The sequence below is a fragment of the Sturnira hondurensis genome, unplaced genomic scaffold (genome assembly GCF_014824575.4).
Source record: "Sturnira hondurensis isolate 20B ecotype Veracruz unplaced genomic scaffold, ASM1482457v3 Scaffold0000396, whole genome shotgun sequence".
In the NCBI taxonomy this organism is placed as follows: domain Eukaryota; kingdom Metazoa; phylum Chordata; class Mammalia; order Chiroptera; family Phyllostomidae; genus Sturnira; species Sturnira hondurensis.
This window is the reverse complement of record NW_028073027.1, coordinates 8616527-8637261: the sequence shown is the minus strand read 5'-3', so window position 1 is coordinate 8637261 and position 20735 is coordinate 8616527. Positions and strand designations below refer to the sequence as shown.

The 20735-nt window shown below is 36.5% G+C and overlaps 1 pseudogene; it reads left to right on the top strand.

The window, feature by feature from the left end:
• Positions 1-9337: 9337 nt before the first annotated feature.
• Positions 9338-10334, top strand: LOC118983366 (glyceraldehyde-3-phosphate dehydrogenase-like; annotated as a pseudogene).
• The last annotated feature ends 10401 nt before the right edge of the window (positions 10335-20735 follow it).

Sequence of the window (20735 nt, the reverse complement as noted above, 5' to 3'; positions counted from 1 at the left end):
ATTTACTTCACTGTCCGGTGGTACATAAACGTTTTTTTGGACATCAATTATATTTTTACATCAGTTATACTTTCCAATTTGAGAAAAATTAAAATTAAAAGTAAATTGAATATTTTGGAATTGAAAAAATAAAGCCCATAACTTGTGGGTAACAATTCCCCAATGGTTCTATTTGCTTAATTTATTGGACATATATTGCAGTTTTTCTGACGCACCCCAGTCACTGCTATCCTCTGACTGACAGAACTGATCTTTAATTTTCTGCTCTAATTACAAGTGTAGACCTCCCAATGAAATCACTAGACATCACTACAGCAGTTCCCCTCACCCATCCATTCCCTTTCCAGTTCCAATTCCCCACAGTCAAAAACTGCCTGAAAATGCAAACACTAAAATATAAATAATAAATATAAATACAAAAATGTCAGGAATAAACAATTTTTCCGTTTTAAGTCCCACACCTTTATGAGAAATGTGTTGGAACCGTGAGCTGTCTCACCGTCCTGCTTGGGATGCAAACCCTCCCTTTGTCCACTCTACCCACATTATACAGGCTTCCTGCCTGTTGGTCACTGGGTGGCCCGTCTTGGTTATCAGAGAAGTTATCAGAGAGAGAGAGAAATGTCGTATTACATAAATATTATCAGAGTATATTATTATAATTGTCTTATTTTAGTGTTGGTTGTTGTTATTAATCTCTTACGGTGCCTAATTAATAAATTAAACTTTATCATAGTCTGTATGTATAGGAAAAAACACAGTATATAAATACATATATATATATATATATATACATATATATATAGGATTCAATATAACCCCTGGTTCCAAGCACCCAGTGGGGGTCTGGAAGTGTAGCCTCTGTGGAAAAGGTGGAGCTACTGTATAGGGGACCTCACAGAGCCATGAGGGACACATAGTCTGAGCTGTTTCTTGTCCCTATAAGTGCTCTCCATAAATCAGTAGTACGTAAAAACAGATAGAATATGTAAAATGTCCAATTAACTAAACTTTGTCTCACTGATATCAACTTTCCAGCTTAACTCAAGGTCTAAGTATAAATACAGGGGGTAAATGAAAGTGAATTCAAACATTTTGGGAATAGGTACACAGAGTCTGTGGATGCCACTAGCCTTAAAATAAATCAAAAAGTAAACATTAAGGGAAATCCAGTTTAGAGAAAGATGGCAAATCCAAATTCAGATCTGTTGTTTTGAGGTAACATAATTTTATCAAAAAATGTTTACATAGGTTATTTAGAGACAGGATAGTTTCCATGGTCAAAATGGACTATTGACAATTATTGGTCACTATTTGGAAAGGAATAGAGTCAGGAATTGAAGCTATAAATTGTTATTAAAATAGTACTAAAAAATTAAATCAGAACTGTGTTCAAACTTAGCGCATTTTACAAATGTAGTCATACATTCCTCTACTGAACACATGTTCCTTGTATCTGTGTAATGTGTTTAGGACCAGCCAGCTCTGTGCTGGCAGCTGAGACTACACTACAGTGAGCTTCTAATACCTCAGCATTGTCCTCACCTAGCAGTTTTAATCCACCCGGAATCCTGCAATCTAATTTGCTTCTCATCTCAGCAGCTTCTGACTACATGACTTCTCTTCCCATTTATGACCTTACTTCTGGCTCCAGACTATAGCTTTTGGATTCCCTCTTATGGCCTTGTCTTTCACAGCATCTGTAATGAGTTACTCTTTCCTGCGTGATAAAGCCTTCAGCAGCCCTGGGTAAAGACTGACACATCAGAACCAGTTCTTACGACCTATCTCATCACAGCTCTCCATGAGTATTGCTGCTTCTGTTGTAGGATGGATCACTCCCGTGACCCACAGCTACTCAATAAGAGACCATTATTTCCTAGACAGAATAGAATAATATTGGGGTTAAAAGAAAAATGTAAATAAATTAGAGAAACCTCTAAGCTAAAAATAACTTATTCTTAAAATTTTGAATATTTTCCTGACAGTTTCTAGAGTATATATCCCATGAATAAAAAAATGGCCCCAAATTTTTAAGGATTATATAAGATGTATATATATACATATATATATGTATATATATATGTATATATATATACACACATGTATGTATATATATGTATATATACACACACACATACATACATATACAAAATCTGCTACCATGCTATGATAAAATCAACAAAATGCATGCATATATATATATATATATATATATCAAGATGGCTAAGATTATTTAGATATATTGATTCAGTGTGGACAAGTAAAATAACTATATATTAACAATTATAAAAAGTATGTGCACAGAGAAAATTCAATAGAAATCTAAATAATATTAATTGCTTAGATTTCAAATTATTAGAACAAAACAAGTTTCCTTTTTTATAAAAAATTAATTTCATTTTGAAATTTATTTTATAAATTTTATTTTTGAAATAAATTTTAAAATTTATTTTATAAGTGATGAACAACCCCAAAGATTTCAAACAATACCTTTGATACATTAGTTTGAATCCTTGACTTCCTAACTAAAAAATAGCAAAATAAAATCTTTAGTAAAGAAAATTCCTTTTATTTTTCGAAACATATTGCATAAAGTGCTTATACAAATAAATTTAATAGCCATAATTTTTTATTTTATTTGCAGTGACATTTATAAGAAATGCAAAGGTATGTTGAGAAAAGTTTGGCTCAAAGTTAGGGTGAGTATAAGAAAAATAAGGTTGAAAATTTTGCTGATGTCAAAATCAAGAGGTTAGTACAGGCTCAGATAAACTGATTTCTGTAACTAGTATCACCCAATACTAGTGTCCAAGTATCCAGGTGAATCCTAAAGTTACACATGCTCATTCTGAGCTGTTAGGTCCCCCTCATAGACCATGGAAAATTCAGAGATAATAGTCCATTTGCTGGGAATCTTAGACACGTACCTGCCATTACAAAGATTAGCAGAGAAACACATATTTCCTAATATTTTCTCATAGTTATTTAGCAGCAGGTCTGGAATCACTTGACTACCTCTTAACTGAGTCAATCCTGAAGTGATCTTATCAGATGACCACAGTGCAAAATAGGAAAACGTTTACCCTCCTTCTCTTCTGATGTGTTTCTCCCCAGCCCAAAATAGAATGCAAAATTTTGCTGCATTTCTAACTAATAAATTATTAACTGATTATTATAGGTTGGAAAAAGGGGGGATACATACATGCGAAGTCATTCCTTCCTTCCTTCCTTCCTTCCTGAGGAGCAGCCTCAAGGCCTTACACTCTCTTTCTGACCCAGCCCATCTATCTGCACCCTGGGATGGGGCACTGGCTCTGTCATTTATTCCACTTCATCAGTAAATACTCTCTCTTTTGAGCACCATGAGGAGTGTTCACATCAAGGCCAGAACCTGATCCAGGAGGGTGGAGTATTGGTTTTTTTTTTTCCTTTTAGACTTTATCTGAAATTTTTCTTAATCTAAAATGTAACTAGGAACCACCTTTAGTAGTAATTTGGCTTAGCCAATATATTTATCCACTGTAAACAGTAAATGATAAAACATATCCAAACAAACATTAAGTGAGGGCACGGGGAATGGCATCGATGTGACATTAGCAATCACTCAGATGACTGGTTTAGGTTTCACAGATCCTTTGTGTGTCTGATACTAGGTAGCTCGTCCACAGGAAAAAAATTGGAAGAATGAGGGCTGGAGCACATTCTTCCCAACCAGCCAAGCCATGAGGCGCACGGAAACAATACTGGGTTTCAGGTCTCTCTAGTGTTTACGGGCTAAGCCATAAATGATGGTTTGACCCAACAGTGACATATATATGATATTTGACATTATTACATATGTATAAAATCAATCACTCGAATGGTCTTAAACTTTAATCTTGGGGGAAGGGCCTATAGCTGTGTAAAAAGGAAAGAAACTTTCAATTCATATGAAAATCTTGTAAAAGAACTGTATCAGAAATAGACCTATAGGAGTAGATATGATTATAGCAGGCCAATGAAAGTGAGATCGAATGCTTATCAGAGAGAACAACAGAGGCAAAGAGGCTTATGTTTAGGAAATAACCATCTAGCCCTACAAAATGTTGAAGAATGGCTTGCCAGGCACAGCCAATATTCCACAAGTATATCTAATAACTGCCTAATTTCCTCAATAAGATTATGGGGATAATAGCATTAACATCACCACCACATCACAGAGGAAGAATTAAAACACAAGCATTTGCCTCAAAGGCCACCACTAATAAACATAGGAATTGCCACTGGAACTGAGGCAGAGTGATTGTCAAGCCCATATTCTTAACCACTATGTATACTATCTACTGAGCAAATGGGACTTAAACCAGTTAAGTAGATTAAGGCTTCCTATGCTGAAGAATTTATACAGGTACTTCTGTGTGAGTTTCTCAGAACTGAATTGGAAAGAACGTGATTGAATACTTAAGGAGCATGACTGGCATGACTCCGCCAGCTTTTCCTCGTAATGTTACTGTGACTGGGAAGAAGCACCTTACTCAGTGGAAACATGCTACGGAGTCAACAGTGTAGGAGCTCACGCCTGCTCGGTGTGCAGCAATGGATGCCCAGCTGGCATTCCTTCTTCTGTTTCCCACCGGAGGTTGTCACACACTAGCACTCGCTTTGGGTGTACCGTGTATTGATTCTTGTCTGATCTTACATGCTCTTCAGGATTTTCCCAGGGATGACATGGTTTATTTTGTCAGTTTTTATTAACCAGTTTGTTATGTTTGGTTTTCATAAAATATTACTATGGTCATTTTGAAGATTTTTTTTTTTCAGGAAAAAACATCTTCTGTTGCTGAAGAAAATAGGAACAGTTTGGCTATTGTTGGTCTGGTATTATTTACTCCCTACTTCATATGTCTCAGTCCCATTCGCACCCAATTGAACAACTGACTTTATAGCACGAGTTTTGAAAATGTGAATTTTCTTATTGATATCACTGTTATACAATAGCAAACTTAAAACTCAGTATACAATGTGGAAGCTTTAATGGTTTCTAAGCAGGTGTTACAGTACAAATCGTGAATTAGAATGATGAGATGCTTTGCAAGGAGGAAGAAGAAATGGAGAAAAATGAGTCAAATATGCTTGCATTTGGAACTCATATGTCATGGAGAACAGCAATAACATTCATAACCAAATGACTAAAATGTAAGGACAAATGGGATAAAAATAATATTTTAATTGACTGTGCCTGTGTTTTAAGAAATACACATAATTCTCCTCTCATGAAATTTAGTTTTCTGTAACAAATTCAAATGTCACTGTTTTCCAAAAAGCACACAGTCTAACTTAAAAAATGATTTATAAGAAACAATTAAACTCAGCCTTTTAATAAATTAGCTCTTTTCCATATGCACCCTTGTTTCTCTGTGTTCTTCAAAAGGCAGTACCCACTGCTATGAATAGAAAATTACGTGCAGTGCCTACTATAAAGTGCTTCATGGTTACACTAACATACGGCTGTGTTACCATGGAATTTCACTCTTAGCAATAAAGCAAAGCATACTAAAATTGTACTTAAAGCCCATCCACTTATTAGAAATATATTTTTCTACTGATTCATTTTCACAAATATATCTCAATAATCAAAATTATAATTAATTCAACAGTTGGAGATCAAATACTAATCCTAAGATATTTTCTCCTAGGCATAGACCTTTGAAAATTAAAATTAATTACCTAGTTATATCAGCAACAAATCAAAGATAAAATTTTACATTGTCAAAAGGGAACCTTCGCTGTTAAGATCTAATTATTAATCTATTTTCTAACGCAAAAAGCAAATCTATTTATGTAGAAATGTCCTTTTGATAGCTTTTCAGTGGCACTGATAAATTATGGATTAGCCTGAACTCACCTTCCTCAGATCAACAAATGTCTAGAAATCTTCCAAATGCAATAATCAATCGGAATATGTCCGAACAGCTTGACATTATCTTTTGACAAATGCCTTTGTTCTCTTCTGTGTCAGTATGAAGTATGAAACTTCAGTTTGTGTATGACAGACATTTCCTGTGAGGTAAGAATAGATTGCAGCCTTAATACATTGTCCAAGGTTATGCTGAATTGTGTACCTTAATTCTTAACAAAATGAGTGCATTTGGTTAAGTTGATTTTATTTTCCAAAGCAGAAATAATTAAGTTACTCTGACAAATCTCAGCTGAAAGTATGGAGTAAAAGTTTAATAAACAATGTGAATAGATAAATGTGTGGGTAGTTTTTCTGTATGAAGAAAAATTTCATTGACCAATTGACAATTCAACCACACTCATGCTCATTGAGGTATTTTAAGGTTTGTGGTTCTTTTCACTATATCCAAAATTCTATTTATATTAAGAAAGCATATCAAGTTGCTTTACCACCTTTTTTTGTTTTTCCCACTGCCTTTAATATTATTTTATTCCATAGTTTTATTTAGGTTCATGTAAGAGACCTATATAGCATTATAACAATATTACATGCCTCACATTCAATGTAGGTAACTAAGTCGCCCAAAATGAAAAAGCTGGTAGGTGTGTTGGATTCCAGCAGTACACTTGGAAATACCACACCGAAAGATAGTCCAAGGATGACCCTTAGAAAATATGGCTCTGCCGTTGTTAAAAAGAGTGGAGTAGCCCCAGGGATCCACCCACTATGGATAAACAGAGCTAATCTGACAAAGGGTTGTTTCAGGCAAATTGACTCTGAAGCATTTGTTCTCTGTGCAACAGTGCAAACTTGTCTGGGTCTCTTGGCTGCCAGCGAAATGTTTTGGAAATAACACTTGATAAATAACCAATCACCTGCCTGTTATACCCCTTTACCCTAAACAGAACTGAACTCTCTACAACAATGGACTCCCACTTTTAATGCATATTAAATACATAGGGAACTTTATAAATATATCTTGGTCTACAAGTCATCAAACACCAATTAAATCAAAATCTCAGGAGTTGGAGCAGAATTTGGTGTTTTGTTAAGAGCTCTGTATGGTTGAGAATCGTTGCCCTAAGACATGTGGTCACATGCATCCTCTTCTCCTGGTCTTAGTCGCCTCCCCAAATTGCCACACTGCTCTAGTGGGATGCCCATGGCCACCCTGCACCAACTGTTCTTAAAGCCCACAGCTCCACCACCACCCCATCGTGACCAGCTGCTTGGAAGACAATGCAACTATACACACTTGTTAAATTCGAGGGTGGAGAATTTAAGGGAAGAATAAAAACATATTCACATCATAGGAGAACTAAAAATAAGTCATTCTGAAATGAAGGAAGCAAACAAATGCTGACGAGTCCATGCATAGTGTTGTACAGAAGAGCAGAAATCAGCCTTATTAAGGCAGCATTCATCACAGAGAATAGAAACCAAAGTCTTTACCCAATTGTGAGAAAGGCTGCCTCTGATCCACATACCCATATGAAATAATCCCTGGAGAGGAAGAAGCTATTTAACACAAGACTTTACGAAGACAGATAGTGATTGACAGTGACTGATTGTGTTCACTGAGATGAAGGTAATATAGGGTCTGCTCTAAGTAAGCACACGCAACCAACACATGGGATACAGTTTTGCTATTAACTTTTCGTTTCTCTTCCCTAATTGGTGAACACCTGAACCTCACAAAAGCAAAGTATTTGCTTCTCATGGGCCAAGTCTTAGAGGTGACTAGAAACAGCAATCCTGGAGTTTTTGGCTGAGAAGCATTATTGAAGCCAACTGGAGCCCACCAGAAATCAAATGCCCTATTCTATCTCACTGCTTGCTCTGGTGTAAGAGACTGCATGCGGGCACCCTCCCAATGTGCTTCCTAACCCTGCCTCAGCCATGTGTGGATAAGTAACACCTGTGCCCCTTACTTTGTCCTTCTGGATTGCCCTACCTTAACCACTGCATCAGGTTCCACATAATTTATTGATGCTTTTTCTGCATTCAAGAGTTCTAATATAACACCAGGGATCCCCAAACCCCAGGCCACAGACCTATACAGAAACTTCACCTATATTTACAACTGCTCCCCATCACTTGTATTACCCCCTGATCTCCACCTCTTGTCAGATCAGCAGTGAAACTAGATTCTCATAGGAATGAGAACCCTACTGTGAACTGCACACAATAAATGTAATGCACTCGGAACCATCCTGAAACCATACCACCCCCACCTAGTCCATGGAAGAATTTCCTTCCTTGAAACCTCTCCCTAGTGCCAAAAATTTGGGGGCCACTGCTGTACACCATCTGACTAGGAGCAGTCATTTCCTCATGTCTTAATCTTTCATGATAATTGCAAAATCTCTTAGCTTCTCCTTAATGCTAAAGTTTTAAACTTTAAGTACAGCCCTTAATGGATGGGTTTATATTTTGGAGGAAAAGGTATGGACTATAGTCAAGGTTAAGTTCTAAGGATTTCTAATTTTAGTGTTAAAGACCAAAAAAAGTTTTTGTTTTTCAAATATATTCTGGAAAACGCCTGCCATCAATAACATATGTTCTATTTCCCCAAAATATATTTTTGGTTTTTTTTTCTTTTGCAAGGTGTTATCGCTCTCTTTCTCTGTCTATTCAGTGCTGACCTGCTATGGCGGGAAGGGACTTCTATTCTCTGGATCTGAGTGAGAAAAACAACCTCCAGTTCAAGGCCAAGTGATGAACATGCCTCCAGCAGAAGCTGTGGGCCCTGGGATACTTTGTGTCTGTAACAAAGAAGAGCTTTACTGTTCATGCTTTCATACCCACTTTTACTCAGAGTACACTAAAATGACTGTGGAAATCATGACCTAAATTTCTCCAACATGTTTATTTAGCTATTTCATAAGTAATAGTTTCATACAATGTAATTTCCTGTCAGTATTAGCATATTTCTCAGCACCATACATCAAATCTATGAGACAGAAAAACTGATTAAAAGTATACTAAAATGGTTGAATTTCAGAAAATTCTTGTAAATTCAGTATAGAAACCTAAGATGGGACACCAGAGCATACTTATTTGGAATTTAAATATTCTGTATATCTTTCCTATAAAAATCTTTGTCTAATGTTCTTAGACTTATGCAAATATACTGCCCAAGTACAGAATTTCAAGTCTTCCGTATTTTGCCTAAAATTCGAAGAGTTTTAAATAAATCTATGATGTGGAATGAAGACTATTGGGATTAAGATGTTACAATTACGCAAATATTTTAAAGATGTGAATTTATTTTAAAATGCCCAAAAATGTGGCTGTCTGCCCCTCCTGTTTGACAGACAGTGTATCTTCCTGCTCAGTGCTGGCTACAACCCTGACCCATGACGGTGAAGGTCGCAGGGAACAGATTTGGCCATATCGAGTGCCTGGTCACCAGGGCTGCTTTTAAGTCTGGCAAAGTGGATATTGTCACCTTGAATGATCCCATTCATTGACTTCAAGTACATGGTCCACAATGTTCCAGTATGGTTCTACCCATGGCAAGTTCAAAGGCACAGTCGAGGCTGAGAACAGGAAACTTGTTGTCAATGGAAGGTACAGCTCCATCTTTCAGGTGCAAGATCCCACCAACATCAAATGGGGTGAGGGTGGCACTAAATATGTTGTGGAGTACACTGGTGTCTTCACTACCAAGGAGAAGACTGGGGCTCACCTGAAGTCTGGAGTCAAATAGGCCATCATCTCTGCCCCTTCTGCGGATGCCCCCATGTTTGTGATGGGTGTGAACCTTGACGAGTATGGCAACTCCCTAAAGATTGTTAGCAATGCCGCCTGCACCACCAAGTCCTTTTCCTCACTGGCCAAAATCATCCATGACAACTTTGGCATGGTGGAGGGACTCATGACCACAGTCCATGCCACCACTGTCACCCAGAAGACTGTGGTTGGCTCCTCTAGGAAGCTGTGGTGTGATGGCCAAGGGGCTGCCCAGAACATCATCCCTGCTTCTACTGGCACTGCCAAGGCTATGGGCAGGGTTATCCCTGAGCTGAATGGGAAGCTCATTGGCATGGCCTTCCCTGTCCTCACCCCCAATGTGTCAGCTGTGGATCTGACCTGCCACCTGGCAAAAGCTGCCAAATATAATGACATCAAGAAGGTAGTGAAGCAGGCACCAGAAAGACCCCTCAAGGGCATCCTGGACTATACTGAGGACCAGGTTGTCTCCTGCTACTTTAACAGTAACACCTACTCTCTCACCTTTTATGCTAAGGTCGGAATTGCCTTCAATAACCACTTTGCCAAGCTCATTTCTTGGTGTGACAATGAATTTGACTATAGCAATAGGGTCATGGATCTTATGATTCAAACAGCCTCAAAGGAGTAAGAGCCCTATGAACCACTCGTCCCAGCTACAGGAAAAGATGCCCTGAGCTGCTGGGGAGTCCTTGCCCCAAATCAATTCCTCAACACACTGAGCATCTCCTGACCTCCACAGTTTCCATCCCAGATCCCCTGAAGAAGGGGAGAGGCATAGGAAGCCTTATATAAAGTTCACTGTACACAGCAAATAAATAAATAGATACATACATACATACATAAAAATAGACAAAAATGTGACTATTTTTCAAGGAAAAATAATACAATTAAATAGTTTTAGAAATGAGAAAATGAGTCTGTAACTATAGATTAAATGGAGTTTTTAAAATATATTTTATTGATTATGCTATTACAGTTGTTCTAATTCCCCCTTTCATTCCCCTCCACCCTGCACACCCCCTGCCTCACCATTCCCCCCCTTTAGTTTATGTCCACATGTCTCAAGTTTTTTAGATTACATATTTCCCCTACTATTCTTGTCTTCCCCCCTGTCTATTTTCTACCTACCATCTATGCCACTTATTTTCTGTACCTTCCCCCCCTTCTCCTCCTCCCACTTCCCTGTTGCTAACCTTCCATTTCTATGGTTCTGCTCCTGATCTAGCTGTCCTAAATGGAGTTTTTAAAAAGATAGCATAAAGTATTAAAAGCAAACTTGTGACAATAAACTTGAAAAAATAGATTAAAGAGATGAATTCCTATTAAATTGTAACTTACCAAAATAGATTCAAGAAGGAAGAGAAAACTTGGGTTAACTGAGGATCATTTGTTTGTTAAAAATGTATTTTTCATCAGTTTCCATTTAATCAAAGACAGCATTAAGAGAAAAAGGACTATGACATCTAAACACTTTATTGTATATCTGAAACTAATATAATATTGTATGTCAACTGTAATTGTGAAAAAGAGAGAAAAAGGAAAGCCATTGAAAAGGCAAAAGAATGAAAAGGCAAGCCACAGAATAGATGGCACTTGTATAAATATAACCATATGGACCTCAAACTCTAAACATACACGTGTATGCACATATGTATATGTGTATGTATGTGTGCATAGTTATATATTCCTACAATTTTTGAGGGCTAAAAAAGTTCCTGATAGAAATGGGAAAATATTTGAATAAGTATTTCACAAAAAAGATACCCAAATGGTCAATAAAGATGTCTGTAAATGCGTCATGAATATATTTTAAGTGTTCATTTTTGCTAGCCAAAAAGGAAATGCCAATTAAAACTTCAGTGAGATAGCACTATGCTCACTGAGATAGCTGAAATTAAAAAGACTGCCAATACCAAGTCTTTACTAGGTTGTGAAGCAACTGAAATCCATACACCACTGACGAGACTGAAAATTGATTCAACTGCTACAAAATACCGGCAGGATCCACTAAAGTCACCCTACATATCCTCTGAGACTCAGCAATTCTACCCCTGGACAAATGTCCACTGAAGCTTGTGTGTGTGGTGTGTGTTCATGTGATGGGCATGAAAATACAAAAGTTCATCACAGAGTGTCTGTAAGAACCAAGTACTAGAACAACTCAAAAATTCATCAAAAATAAAAGGGATGAATAAACTATAATAAATTTACGTGACAGAATGCTATATTATAATGAGATTGAATTGCCAGTCATGCTGTAACATGGATGAGTCTCATAAATGCAACATGGAACAATAAAACTAACACAAAATGTACAGTCTACAGGAATTCATTTTTGTTAAGTTCAAAACTAATCTACAGTGTTTAAAGAAAAATTTCCTTCAACTTTGAGCATGCACGCATAAGTGCGTAGGGAAAACAATTCCTGTGCTTGGGAGTTTTACGCAGCCTATACTGGACTTGTTGAAACCAAGCTTCCAGTTACCACCAGTCGTGAAACTTGATAGTGGCCACCCACAAAGAGTATATAGTATGTCCTTGTAAGGCACCACACACCTGAACTCAAAAGTTGCCTAACTTTGTATGCTTTCTCCTTTCAAACCTATATCAAGCTCTTTCCATTTACACACAAAGACAAACTGAATTTGCACTTCAATGGTACTGTTCTTCTATACCAGGCAAGCAAATAAACTCAGGGTTATTTTTAGATTGTTATTTAGTATCCTTATTTCTTCTCACTAAATGGTAGAAGTCAGGGTCCTGGGAACATTTACAAGGAAGATACAAGGTGTGCTCTGAGGTGCTGGTAATATTATATTTCTCTATCTGTGGTGGTTATATAGCTGGCCTAATTCTGTTCAAGTTCTTTGAGCTCAATTTTTGTGATTTTAATATGTGTGATCATTTAACAAAATTCATTTTAACAAATTCAAAATTGTGTAACAGTTAAAAATCTTAAAAAAACTACCCCTCAAGACTACACTAAATTTTAGGGAACAGATACTCCTAACCTTGTTCTACAGAACAGCAATATAAAGACTATGACCCTATTCATTTTTTTAGACCAGTATAACCTCTCAGCCAAAACTAGACTGTGGAAGAAAAGAAAGTCATAGGTAGATCTCACATATGAATATGACACCAAAGCCCTTTTTGCAAATCTAAATTTAGCCAAGAAAGGAACGAACAAGGAACACAGAAGTATCAGAGAATCAGACACACTAATAGTAAATAAAATTTATATAGCTAAAATGAGAATTTAGGTTCAGAACATTTCATAGGTAGATACAGTGTTGCCTCATATAATTTAGATTTTCATGCTGATAATTTTAGAATCTTGGAAATATCTAAAGGTGCATAGATATGTGGCATAATACCTCTTTAGGAAAAGAACTGACTCTTCCATTACCCAATTAACCACTTTCCTAAAAAGAAATAATAATAAAGAGCATGGAGGGAGCAGTGCAAGTTTGGCTTGTGGTCTGTTCTATCTACGGCATTCACGTACTTCTCAAGAACTCTGTCAGCGAGGCTGGGGGCTCCAAAACAGAGGAAACACATGCTTATGCCTAGACAGGGAGTTCTCAGAATATGACCCCCCGACCAGAAGCATCTGGACCATCTGGAAACTTATTAGAAATAAATATTTCCAGGCCCCAGGTAAGACTTACTATATCAAGACCTCTGGCAGTGGGGGCCCAACCAGTTCTCCAGGTGATTTTGATGCATGCTATTACCTAAGAACTGCTTTCTTAGGGTAATAATCTCTGTTACAGTCATGCTCTCTATCTGCTGCCCCAGCCTCTCTCTGTTTAGTCCAGGAGAAAAAACAACCATGAAGGAAGAGAGTATTGAAAGGAAGATACCAAAGCAATATAATTTCTAAACAGAAATGGCGAGAACTATATCAGTTTACATTCCTCACAGCAGTGAATGAGTGGTTCTTTTTCTCCACAACCTCTTCAGCACTTACTACAATCAAACCACAGCTATCAAATGTCTCCTATCTCAAACAATTTAGTTCTCAACCAAGTTGGTCATGGAAAAAATGTCTCAGTTTCCATACAAATCTTCCATTCTCTACTCGACAATACTTTCACACTGATACCTGCGTAATAAGTCACATGTCTCTCAGGCAACAAAGATTTGGTCTGAAAAGTTGCTTTTTGCACAATCTTCTGGAATGAATTAAGTTCAAGAACTAGTGTTCTACAGCACTTGTCTTGTTGGTAACAGCCATTCTAACAGATGTGAAGTGGTATCTCCTTGTAGCTTTGATTTGCATTTTCCTAATTTCTAGTGAACTTGAGAATCTTTTTAATATATCTGTTGGCCATTATTTGTATGTCTTCTTGGAAGAAGTTTCTGTTCAGGTCCTCTGCCCATGTTTAAACTGGATTATTTGTTTAGTGTTGAGTCGTATGAGTTCTTTAGGTATTTTGGATATTAACCCCTTGTCAAAGCTGTTGGTTGCAAATATTATCTCCTAGTCAATTGGTTGCCTTTTGTTTTGTTGGCACTTTCTTCCACTGTGCTGAAGGTTTTTAGTCTTATATAATCGCATTAATTTATGCTGCCTTTACTTCCCTTTCCATTGGGGTCAAGTTTATAAAACCTCCTCTAATACCGAGATCCATAAGTTCAGTATCTATACATTCTTCTGCACAGTTTATTGTTTCAGGTATTATATTAGGTCTTTGTTCCATTTTGAATAACTTTTGCACATGGGGACAAACTGTAGTCTAATTTAATTGTTTTCCATGTGGCTTTCCTATTTTCCCTGCACCTTTTATCCAAAAGTCTTTCTTTCTTGATTGTGTGTTTTTGGCTCTTCTGTCAAAAATTATTTGCTTATAGACATGTGGTTTTATTTCTGGGCCCTCAATTCTGTTCCATTAGTCTTCATGTTTTTCTACCAGTACCATGTTGTTTCAATTATTGCTGCTCTACTGTATAATTTGAAGTCAGGTAGTGGGATACTTCTGGCTTTATTTTTTTTCTTCTGAGGATTGTTTGGCTATTCAGGGCATTTTGCGGCTCCATACAAATCTGATTTTTTGTTCTATTACTTTAAAAAGTGTCATTTGGATTTTGGTGGGGATTGCCTTAAATATGCATCTTGGTTTGGGTAATATGGACATTTAAACTATGTTTATTCTTTCAATTCATGAACACAGAATATCTTTCCATTTTATTGTGCCTTTTTCAATCTCTTTTAATAACGATTTGGTAAAGGTCCTTTGCATCCTTTGTTAAGTTTATTCCTAGGTATTTTATTCTTCCCATTGTAATTGCAAAAGGAATTTTTAAAATTCCTTCTTTTGAAATTTGTCAATACATAGAAATGCAGTAGTTCTTTGTACATTGATTTAGTGTCCTGAAACTTTACTGCATTTGTTTATTGTTTCTAATATTTTTGGGTGGTCATTAGGGTTTTCTACATAAAGAATCATGTCATCTGAAAAAAGTGACACTGTTTCTTCTTTATTCCCAATTTGGATGATTTTAATTTATTTTTCTTGCATAATTGCTCTTGCTAGGATTTCCAGCACTAACACTCACATAAATTTTATTGAGTGTTTTAAATATAAATGGATTTTATTATCAAATGTTTTTTTTCTGAATCTCTTGATAAGATCACATGACTTTTACCCTTTGTTTTTTTAATCTTGTTTATAACATTGATCAATTTGTATGTGTAGGACCATGCTTATGCCCCTTGAATGAACCTCACTTGATTGTAATGTAATTTTTTAATGTTCGTTGTATTCGAACATTAGTATTTTATTAGAATTTTATTTAGAATTTTATTTAGTATTTTATTTAGAATTTTTGTATCTGCATTTATCAGAGATACTGGACTGTAGCTTTATTTTTTGTGTGTTATCCTTGCCTGGTTTTAGTGTCAGGGTTAAATTGCCCTCTTAAGATATGTTAGGATGGCCTCTTTTTCAATTTTTTGGAAGAGTTTAAAAAGAATGGGTTTCAGAGGTTCTTGGAAGGTTTGGTAGAATTCNTTGTATTCGGCTTGCTAGTATTTTATTTAGAATTTTTGTATCTGCATTTATCAGAGATACTGGACTGTAGCTTTATTTTTTGTGTGTTATCCTTGCCTGGTTTTAGTGTCAGGGTTAAATTGCCCTCTTAAGATATGTTAGGATGGCCTCTTTTTCAATTTTTTGGAAGAGTTTAAAAAGAATGGGTTTCAGAGGTTCTTGGAAGGTTTGGTAGAATTCACTGATGAAGCCTTCTGGTCCTAGACTGTCATTTTGGGGGAAGATTTTTATGGTTGTTTCAATTTCTTCACTGTTGAAGGTCTATTTAGATTTTTGTAATTCTTCATGATTCAGTCTACAAAGGTTATATGGTTCTAGAGTATTATTCATTTCATCAAACTATTGAAGTCAATGGCGTATAGTCTTTCATATTATTCTAGTATTATTCTTAGTATTTCTGTGATGTCTGTGGTAACTTCTTTTTCATTTGGGGTTTTGTCTTTCCTATTTTTTCCTCAGTAAGTCCAGTGAGGGGTTATCATTCTTTTAAGTCTTTTTAAAGAACCAACTCTATGTTGTAATAATTTTTTGTATACTATTTTTCTCTTTTTTATTCTATTCTGCTCTAACTTTTATCACTATTATTTTTTTTTCCTTCTGCTGACCTTGGGATGCTTTTTTTCTTTTTTTTTCTAGTTTTTGAGATAGGCCTGTAATGCCATAAACTTCCATCTTATCACTGCTTTCACTTCATCCCAGAAACTTTCATGTGTTGTACTCACATTCTCATTTGTCTCTATAGCTCTTTTGATCTCAGCTTTTGTTTCTTCCTTGACATAGTCATTTTTTCAGGAGTATTTTGTTTAATAGCTACATATTTTGTGGGTTGCTTTTACTTCCTTTTTTCAGTTTATTTCTAATTTCAAAGCATTGTAGTCAGAGGATAGGCTTAGTATGATTTCGATCTTCTTAAATTTGCTGAGGCCTGTGTTATGACCCAGCATATGGTCTATACTTGAAAATGCTCCACATGTGCAAAAGAAGTGTGAATGATGTGATGTTCTGGGATGAAAGGTTTTATAAATGCCAATTGTATCCTTTTGTTCTAATGTGTCATTCAAGGTTGATTTTTCTTTATTAATTTTCTGTTTGAACAATCTATCTTAAGTTGTCAATGGGTTATTTATATCCCTTGCTATGTTTGTGTTTTTGTTACTTTCTCCCTTTAGTTCTGTTACGGGCTGTTTTATGTATTTTGGTGCTCCCTGATATACAGTGAATAGGTGAATATACAGTGAAAAGAATTGTGTCTTTTTTATATTTTATTTATTTATTGTTATAGACAGGGAAAGGGAGAGAGAAAAGAGAGGTAGAGAAAAATCGATGTGAAAGAGAAAAATCAATTGCCTACGGACCCAGTCATGCGCCCTGCTTGTGAATTGAACTGAAACCTTTCATTTTGCAGGAGGGCACCCAACCAACTGAGCCACACTGTTCAGGGAAGACAAGTGTTATGCTTTTTTTATGTAGCGTCCTTTTTATAGTTAAAAAGTGTCCATCTTTGGCCGTGGCTCAGTTGGTTGGACCTTGATCCCATACACCAAAAGTTTCCAAGTTCTATATCCCTGGTTAAGGCACACACCTAGGTTTCAGGTTTATCCCTGGTTGGGGGTGTACACAAAAGGTGATCAACTGATGTTACTCTCTCATCTCTCCCTCTCTTTCTCACTCTCCCCTCTCCCATCTCTATCTGTCTATTTATCTATCTATCTATCTATCTATCTCCCTTCCTTTTTCTCTATAAACAAGAAAATCATACCCTCAAGTGAGGGTTTTAAAAATGTCCATCTTTGTCTATTGTGACCTTTGTTATCCTGAAATCTATTTAATCAGATATGAGTATGGCTACACCTGCTTTTCTGTGGATCCTATTTGCTTGGAGAATCATTTTTTATTCTTTTATTTGAATCTGTAAAGACAGATTTTCACCTTAGATATGGCTTCTGAAGGCAGCAAATGGTTGAGTTTTGTTTTTCGATCCAATCTGCAACTCCATGTTTTTTATTGGTGAATTCAGCCCATTTACACTTAGGGCAATGACTGCCGTCTGAGGATTTTCCATGGTCACTTTATCTTTGCTTTCTGGTAACTCTGTGCCTACATCAGTTCTTCTTCTGTGTTTCTGTCTGTTGCTTTTGTATGGTGGTGTTCCATACTTTTATCCTCTTTTTTTTTAAGTTATGTATTTCAGTTTTATGGTTTTTTGTGTATGGTTACCATTAGGTTTACAAAAAAGACAGTTTCATATTTATAGTTGTCTTCTTGCTTTTGAATACATCTGATCTTCATCCTCCTTTGCAAATTCAGACCTCTATGCCCTCCCTTTTATGCCTTTGTTGTCACAAATTATTTCTATTTATGCTGTAAGTTTGTTGGTAATCTTACTCATAGTAACTTTTTGTTCTTTGTTTCTGATAGAATAACCCCCTTGAGTATTTCTTACAATGGATATCTTCTTTCCTCAGCTTCTGTATGTCTGTAAAAAATTTTACTTCTCCTCCATATCTAAAGGATAACTTAATGAACATATTGTTCTTGGCTGGTAATATCTTTCTTTCAGTAGTTTGAGTACTTGGTTCCACTTTCTTCTGGCTTGTGTTGTTTCTGCTGAGAAGTCCAATAATAACATTCTTCTTTTCCTTGGCTGCCTCGAGAATTCTTTCTTTGTCCTTAATTTTTAGTATATAATCTTTATTATATTTTTCCATTACCATTTAGTTCCTTTATACACCCTGCCCCCAAAAGTCACCACCCTGTCATTAATTTTGACAGTTTTAATGCATTGTGCCTTAAAGTAGGCATTTTTGGATTAAGGCAACTGCATGTTCTATTTTCATCTTGGATTTTAGGATCTAGGTCTTTCCAAAGGTTTGGGGAGTTCTCATCTATTTGTTTGTACAGCCTTCCCAGACTCTTCTCCCTCTCTTCTTTCGGCATTTCTATTATTTTTATATTGCTTTTTCTGATGGAGTCAGATATTTTTGTAGGTTTTTTTTTCCATTTTTTATGCTAAGTATGTCTCTTCTTCCCTCTGTGTCATTTTTAGATTTCTATTTTTGACATTACTAATTATTTTCGCCATCTGGTCAGCTCTATTTCCTGTGCTCTCTACCTCATTCTTGATCACTTTTATTGAATTCTTCAAGTACAAAATTTCTGTTTGCTTTTTAAAATATTTTTATTTATTTATTTTTAGAGATACGGGAAGAGAAGGAGAAAGAGTGGGAGAGAAACATAAATATACAGTTGCCTCTCGTGAGTCCCCTACTGGGAACCTGGCCTGCAACCCAGGCATGTGCCCTGACTGGGAATCGAACCTCGACCCTTTGCTTCACAGGCCCATGCTCAATCCACTGAGCTATACCAGCCATGGCTGTTTGCTATTTTAAAAGTTTCAATATTTTTGCTAAAGTACTCATTTTCTTCATTGCTTTAGTTTCTGAGTTCATTAAACTGACTACCTATGATTTTTTGTATCTTGTTCAGGTTTTTTTTTTCCCCAAAATGGCAGTCGAATTTTCTGTCATTTAAATTGCACATTTTCATGTTTTTTAAAAATGTTATTTATTTATTTTTTTAGAGAGAGGGGACAGGAAGGAGAAAGAGTGGGAGAGAAACATCAATGTGTGGTTGCCTCTCGTGTGTCCCCTACTGGGGACCTGGCCTGCAACCCAGGCACGTGCCATGTTTGAGCCATGTTCTCTCCGAATATTCTAGGGACGGATCCTTCCCTACTTCATCTAGACTCTGGTGGTAGCTGGCAATCTATTGCATCTCTTTGCTTGTGGATGCCTCACTCCAGTCTCTGTCTCCATGTTCAAATGGTCTTCTCCCCATGTGTCTGTCTCCAGATTTCTGTCTCCAAATTTCTCTCTTCTTAGAGGGATGCCAGCCATAGTGGGTTTAGGATCTACCCCAATCTAGTATAACCTCATCTTAACTTGGTTATATTGGCAAATAGTGTTCTCAATAAAGTTACTTTCAGTGGTTCTAGGAATTATGACTTCAACGTACATTTTTGGGACCCAGTTTAAACCATAAGCTGTATTACTGAGGTCATATTTGGAAGGAGGTAACATAAATTGGAGTAGAAATGTGTCATTCTTTCTAGTGATCAAATGTATTCCTACATTTTACTGCCATTTAGGGTATTTTTCTAAAACTCACCCTAAAAGCTCAACATCTTTTCTCCAAGCCTCCTTTGCAGTAATGATAGAAGTATAAAACTTCCTTCACCAGAGGCATTCCCGCTGAACACAGAATTGGAAGTGAGTGGTGCAAAGAAGCACTCTCCGTGAAGAATCTATTTTGGCAAAGAAGGTGACAGAGACATCTGATTCCCAGAGGCAAGAGTGTCAGAGTTTAGGTGCTACCAACAGCAAACTCACTGTGTGTGCCCAAGGAAAGTAGGTGGGGTGGCCTCAGTAGACCACTTGTGTGGTGTGAGTTTGGACATTGATCCTTATATCTAATTTCTGAGCACGGCTCTATGATAAGTCCAGAAATTAGGTAAGGTTTATAATATCTTTTGAAACTTCCTTTCTTCTTAATCTGGTCAGAGTTAGTATGTATTATCTGCACCTAAACCCTTAATTTACATAGAAATCTAATTTGATTTAATTTAGATTTAAAAAAAGAATGCAATATATGTTGTTTCAAACTTCAGTAAGAATATACAGAGAGTTAGAATCCGAGACTCAAATGCTCTCAGGACTTTATATTAATTTCATCCCATCTCTTATCTCTGCTGTCCTCTGTGTGACAAATTTATTCTTTCAGATTGACTGTCCCCACTGAAACTGGGACCATCACCAGCCCTATATCCTGTGTTTTGAGAGTAGAGAGAAAAGGGTTTCTCTTTGCTAGTTCTAGTTTTATAGATTTAGGCAAAGTCCTCTGATTACCCAACTTGACGTGCATACACACTGTGATGATGAAATTGAGTTACTATGAATAAATTCAAATTACTGTGGCCAAGGAGGCAGGTCATCCAAAAGCCA